Source organism: Echinops telfairi, unplaced genomic scaffold (genome assembly GCF_000313985.2).
Source record: "Echinops telfairi isolate 266 unplaced genomic scaffold, ASM31398v2 ScPeMD7_655;HRSCAF=1070, whole genome shotgun sequence".
Lineage (NCBI taxonomy): Eukaryota > Metazoa > Chordata > Mammalia > Afrosoricida > Tenrecidae > Echinops > Echinops telfairi.
Window position 1 is genome coordinate 19,993,299 of NW_022104553.1, and position 7,288 is coordinate 20,000,586.

Here is a 7,288-nt window from a genome sequence, read left to right on the forward strand (position 1 = left end):
AAGGAAGGAAGGAAGGAAGGAAGGAAGGAAGGAAGGAAGGAAGAAAACCAGCAACAAGCCAGCAGTCAACACTTTGCTCTTGGTGGGGGCAGGCCAGAGGGTGAGCAGGTCCATCGTTGCTGCCTCCGGCCAGTGGGTGGATGGCAAATGAGGAGCTGATGCCAGGGACTTAGGTGGAGAGCAAATGTTTTGAGAATGATGAGGGCAACGAATGTACAAATGTGCTTTACACAATGAGTGGATGGTGATAAGAGTTGTAGGAGCCCCTAATAAAATGATTTTTTTTAAAAAGAAAGTGGTACTACAACACCGCGGGGTTCGATGAACTTGGGTGAATGCGAGATGGCAGGAGACACAAGAAGGGAGACATTGAAGAGGCCATAAGAAGGCTTCCTGAAAACCTTTACAATGAAGACAGTCTTGTGTGGGAAACAGGGGCCCTGGAAGAAGCGTATGTGGCCGGCTCCCAGCACTCAGTGACCACAGGGCTTGGCACGCCATCCCTAGTGAGAGGCACACCTCCGCCGTCAGAGAGATGGGGAAAGCACCTCCATGCACAATATTCCAGGAAGGATATTTCTCTGCTGCCCAGCTGCTCGCTCCCCCCCCCTCCCGCCCCAACCCCTTAAATAAATGCTTAAATAAAGTAGTCTCCTACAGACACCTGACTCCTCACATACTTATCTTAAAAAATGTGTGCCCCTCTTGTCTCTTGCATGCCTTGTGCTCCCCTTAAAGAATGCCCTTTGAATGCCTGGAATGCCAAGACCAGTAACTTTGCTTGATATGTATGCTTAACGAGAGGCTGGCATGTCTCAAGAACTACAAAAGCCCTTCGTTGAATACACTCTGGGTTCTTCTCCCTCTTCTCGCTTCTCCTGGGAATCGAGCTGAGTCCCCTGCATCCCCCTTTCTGTCTTCTCTGCCTCCTTTAAGGGCGCATGTGGCTTCTTGGGCCCATTCGGCCATGAGGCAGCAGATCTTGCCTAAAGAGCAGTGGGCCACATACGAAGAGGATACATTTTCCCAGGAACCACATCTGAGAGAGGTCGTTGGGCGGCAAGAAAAGAGAGAGAGGAATGGACAAAGGAGTGGTCGTGGCATTGAATTCGGTGGGTGCAGCTGTCTCTCGGAGTAGGTGGGTGAAGTTGGTTCAGCCTGAAATAATCCTTTCAAACCTGCGAATGTCCTACAATCCATAAAGCTCTATTGTAAAAACAAAACAGAATCGACCAAACTGCAACAACAACAAAACAGCAACAACGGAAAAGGGCTGTCGTTGAGTCAGGTCTGACTTTGGGTGACTCCCTGTGCTTCATGGAGAACCTTGCTCCCCAGGGCTTTTGGTGTCTGTTTTTGGGGAATTGATCACCAGGACTTTCTTCCACGGTGCTTCTGGATGTCTCAGGGACTGGTCCCCAGAAGGCCTCACCTGGGATTACAGCATAGATCAAAAGATGTGCAGAATAGGAGCCCTGGTGGTGTAGTGGTTATGCATTGGGCTGCTAAGCTCAAGGTCAACAGTTTGAAACCACCAGCAGCTCCACGGGAGAAAAGGCATTCTATTCCTGCAAATATTTCCAGGAGGGGAAGCGGAAGGTGTGGGGAGGAAGGGGAAACCGATCACAACAATCTACATAGAACCCCCTCCCAGGGGGACAGACAACAGAAAAGTGGGTGAAGGGAGACATCGGTTAGTGTAAAACATGAAAAAAACATATATAAATTATCAAGGGTTCATAGGGGAGGGAAGGTGATGGAGGGGGAGAAATGAGCCAATACCAAGGGCTCAGTAGAAAGCAAATGTTTTGAGAATGATGATGGTAACATATGTACAAATGTGCTTGACACCATGGATGCATGTATGGATTGTGATAAGAGCTATAAGAGCCCCCAATAAAGTGATTTTTTTTAAAGTGCAGAAATAGAACCTCTTTGTCCATCCACCATAGGAGAAAGACAAGGCCTTCTGTCCCATAAAGGTTTACGGTCTTGGAAACCCACGGAGGCAGCTCTGCTCTGCCCTATATGATTACTGTGAATGAAAATCGACTCAAGGGCCGTGAGTTTGGTCTGAGTTTTGGACCCATCTCATCCCTTGTCCACTCTGCTCTTCCAGGCTTCTCACCCCTCCCTGGACGGGCCCAACCCAACTAGACACACCAGCTTCTGGCCCTTCACCTCCCTTTGTACCGTTCATGACCCTGACCTCACTCATTCCTCATTCATGAGTTCATTCAACGAGCTGATGCCAATGAGCAACTGCCAAGGGAATGAATGGCTCTGCTTGCTAAAGAATGTAGAGTGTTCCCTGCTAAAGAAGCAAGCCTTCTGCAGGCTATGGGAATAAACAATGAGTCTGTGTGGGTCCTGGTTGACTAGAGAAATAAATTCATAGACCCTCACATGTGAGTAAGAGAGAGTTCTATATCAAAGAGTACATGAAGAAAACAGCCCAGCCCAGTCCAGATCAAGTCCATAAGTCCGATATTAGCCCATATGCCTGATACTTGTCCATAAATTCCTCTTTAGATTCATGCAGCCATGCAATGATGCCAAATGCAGGAAGATCACAGGCCACACTGGGTGGAAGGTCTTGTGGATCCAGTGGTGGTGGAAGCATCTCAGTGCTGGTGTGGGTCTCCACGTGGCTCCTCCAGCTCCAGGGCTCTAGCATAGCTCCAGGAGGCTTGTCGTCAGTAATGCCTTGCAGGGAGAATCTATGTGTCCCGCCTCCAGCGATCAATTTGTCTCCTTAATACCTCCAAATGAAGTCTGATTGACAGGCTAAACTCTACCAATTCACTCTTTTTTTTCTTTTTCTCTATTAATACAGTATTTATTTGTCTTCCCTCTGTTAAACCCTGAGCTAATTTCTTTCCCTGGGATACCTGGGGAGGTGCAGGGAAAGCAACATATAGGGCAGACGAGACGTGGGACAGAGAGCTATGAGAGATGAAGAAGGCTCCTTCACGTGGCGAAGAGGATGAGGAAGGCCACCATCAGGCAGAAAAGCCCCATGGCCCCCGAGAGGGCAAAGCCCAGGATGGCGTAGAAGAAGAGCCGCTGCTTCAGAGAAGGGCTCCTGGCATCACCAAGGATGAGGCTCCCAAACACGGTCCCAATGCCAGCTCCAGAGACGGCACTCCAACTGTGGCAGCCCCGGCCCCAATGGACTTGTTGGCTGTGTCAATGTCCCTTGAGATGGTGCTGGCTTGGAAGCTGTGACTAGGGATGAGTGAGGTCAGGGAACGTGGGGCTGTCCAGCTTCTGAAGCGCTCCTCTGTCATTGTCTCGGCGTTTCTGCACCAGCACAGACAGGGGTCGGCCCAGCAGCTGGGAGGTGCTCCTGACCAGGGAAGGGGTGGGGACAAATTTGGCACAGGTGTCTATTTTTAGGGGATGATAGGCAGTGGCAGGCGAGCTGCTCCTAGAGCAGAGAAGACCCAATTCACTCTTCATTGTCTCAAATTGACAACAGATTATGTAACTGCCCAGTGGACATCCTAAAACATCTCATCCAGCTTTACAGCCTGAGATAAGACTGGCAACATCCTGATGCCTAATTGTCACCTGAGGTAAATTAGAAAGATACATGTAAGAGACCCAAGGATGAACTTCCGAACTAATGAGAAAGCAGCCTGTGGTAGTTACATAATTTCATGTCAACTTGAAGATATGTAGAAGTGGAGGGGGTGGAGTGTAGCCTGTCAACCAGGTCACAGCCTGATGGTGCCTCCTTGTGGGTGTGGCCTTCTCCTATGGAGGGCCCTGGGAAACTCCCCTTGCCTCTCTACCTTCACCTTCCTGCTGACTGACCCTGACAGCTGCCGGTGCCCTATGATGCATCCACCGCCATTGGATCCACAGCATTCTGCACCCACCAGCCTGTGATCTTCCTGCATCATTGTGGCTTCGTGAGTCTGAAGAGGGATTTATGCACTAGTATCGGATTTATGGACTTGGGTTGGACTGGTCTGGAATGCTTTCTTGATAGATAATTACTTCTTGATATAAAGCCCTTTCTTCCACATAGATGAGGGTCTCTGGATGGGCTCGTGTCATCAACCCGGCCCGACACACAGACTGACCCATCAGGAGCTACAGTCCCCCTCCCCGTTGAAAGTGCCCTTTCAAAACTATAAGCCACCCTCACACCCCCAAGACAATGACCCCCCTTGTCTCTCACCACCTCACCTAGGGAGACCCGCGTATTCTCAGCTCTAGAAGTGTATCATATCTATGCTGAACATGTCTCTCTCACCTCTCATGGGGGACCTGCTCAATCTCTTGTGAATTGACCCTGTGCGTAAATCAACTTTGGCTTAACTCTGGGTTGCTGTGGTGTGCTTGTGATTGAATGTGTGTGAGCATGCCTTATCCCTGGCCCCTTCCAAACTACACGGGTGTGGAGCTTGCTAGTTCCCCCATGGATGGTAAGTCAGTGCTCAGAAGCAGGACCAGAGTGCCTCTGATGGACCGAATGTCACACTCATGGCCATGGGATTTACCTTGTGTCTTCCAGACAATAAAGTAAGCCTGTGTGGGTTATCCATGGGGGCTGCTAACTGCAAGGGCAGCGGTTCAAACCTACCAGCTTCTCTGTGGAAGAGGACGTGGCTGTCTGCTCCAGTAAAGATTTACAGCCTTGGGAACCCTAGGGAGCAGTTCTACTCTGTCACTATGACTCGGAATCGACTCAATGGCAGTGGTTTTGGGGTCGAAGAATTAAGCACTCAGCTTGGAACTGATTGGCTGTTAGCTAGGACCCATCAGTGGTGGGAAAAATGTAGTAGCGGCTGTGCCCATAAAGATTAGTCTTGGAAACCCTGCAGGAGCTGGAGTTACATAATCTGATGTCAACTTGAGACTACTAACAGTGAATGGGTTGGAGTTTAGCCTGTCAATCAGGTCGCAGCTTGATGACCTCATTTGAAGGTGCTGCAGAGATAAACAGCTCACTGGGAGGCCAGACTCATATACAGTGAACCCTCGTTTATCGCGGTTAATCGGTTCTAGACCCTACCGTGATCAATGAAATTCCGCAAAGTAGGATTCCTTATTTGTAAATCAAATATTTTCGTAGTTAGAGCATAGAGGACATGAAAAAACACTCTTTAGTCACCATTACACTCGTATTACCCAATTTATTAAACGAAAAAGGGAAAATACAGTAAAACATTTTGGACGTTACAATTATCATTTATTATTTATTATATTATTTATGGCATCTAGTTTACAGTATTACATATTTCACATACAGTATTATTATACATAGTTCTTACAAATACTGTAATCAATAGCCTATGAAATGACTTAAGGGATGTACTGTACAGGTGGGTCGCCGTCTTTTTCCTCTGAAGGAGCGGGTGTAGGCATTGGGTGCTGTTACGCAAAACCCGCGATAGAGTGAAGCCACGGAAGTCGAAGTGCGAAGTGGCGAGGGTTCACTGTACTCTGGTTCATCTTCCTGTTGACAAGCCACATGGAGCTACACTGATGGAACCAGAGCCCTGGAGCTGGAGGAGCCACGTGGAGATCCGTGTCAGTGCTGAGATGCTTCCACCGCCACTGGATCCGCAAGAATTTCCTGTGGATCTTCATACATGTGGGCTAATATCAGACTTGTGGACTTGATCTGGACTGGGCTGGGATGTTTTCTTCACATACAACTACTCTTTATAGAAAACTCTTTCTTATACATTATGTAAGTGTCTCTGGATTTGTTTCTCTAGTCAACCCGGACTAACACAGGGGCCGTGGTACTCTATCTCATAGTGTCCAGAATCAATTTAATGAGTCAGAATCAATTTAATGACAACAGGTTTGGTTTGGGTGTGCTGTGAAATAAGACTATTTGACACGGTCCATTAAATAGGAATACGTACTAGAGCCTACACTAATAAAATTTACATTTATAGAGGTTAACCTCCTAGAAATAATACTTAGCATGACCCCTTCAAATAATAGTATTGTATTTATAGCCGCTTACTCTAATAATAATGGCCATTGGGACCGTCTCTAATAATGATTTAGTGACACCTATTTAAATAGAAATAGTTAGAGGCTCATTCCAGAGGCCAAATTTATAGGGGGTTATGCTAGTAATCATAACGATTATTGTTATAATTATAGCAGCAGTCTCATATATCCAAGTGTCTACTCAACATTTCCACTTGGAAAAGAATAGGCATATCAAATCTCCAGTGCTCAACATTAAGCTCCTGCCCTCCCTCCCTCTCCATACCAGCTTCTCCCATCTCAGTGAAGGGTGGCACCATTGATTTTCCAGTTGCCCACTGCCCCTAACACCTTGATTGCTTGGGTCATTTTTAGAGACCAGATACAATAGGTCAATAGCATAGGTTGAATTTTGTCCCTTCCAAAAAAACCAAACAAAACAAAAAAGTGTTGGACACCTGACCCTTCTCCTTGTGGATGTAATCCTATTTGGAAATTGATTTTTTTTAAAAAATCATGTTCATGAGGCCATATGGGTGTCAAACGTGGCCTAAGTCTGCTGACTTCTGAGCAATATAAAGAGACAGACAACAAAGTAGAGAACAGGCCAGCAAGTGGACAACTGGGACTGGGGCGGGGAAGACAGCTACTACTGGAGGACATTGGAGACAGATATACCGTAGCTCTAAAGCCCAGGGACTCCAAGGATTGTGTGACAGCCAAGCCTCTGTGTCAACCTGGCTGGGCCAGGATTCTCAGTGATTTTGCAATTAGCGCCTGGTCATCCCCCAGGACTTGAACTAACACAATGTTATCACAACCAATCTGTTTAAGATTAGGGTGAGATACAACACCCTCACTCGGGTCACAGCCTTGATGCCATCAACTGAAAGGAAATTTTTTTCCTGGGCTGTGGCCTGCTTCTAATATAAGTGAATGGTGTGGGAAAGTTGTTTGCTTTTTTTCTGCTACATCTAGAGTCAGCATCTGGCTCATCGAACTCGAGTTCTTTGCACTTGACCCAATGGCCTGTCATTATTTTCTGCTCAGTCCTGGGAGTTGACAGTGGATTCATTCGCCTCTGCAGCCACCAGCCTGAGTGATCTTCATGATGATTTGGGGTTTATCAGCCCCCTTAGCTCTGAGAGTCAGGAGAAGCCTGCAGTCCAACTTCTGACACATGGTCCTGTAACTTGCTTCTCGGGGTATAGGATCCCAACACTGAAATGGGTCCTCAGGAATGACTGTGATTGTGGAAAATATTAAAGACAGACAGACAGCGGGGCACGGGGGCTCTTTGTCCCATGTCAGGACTGAGAGTGAGAAT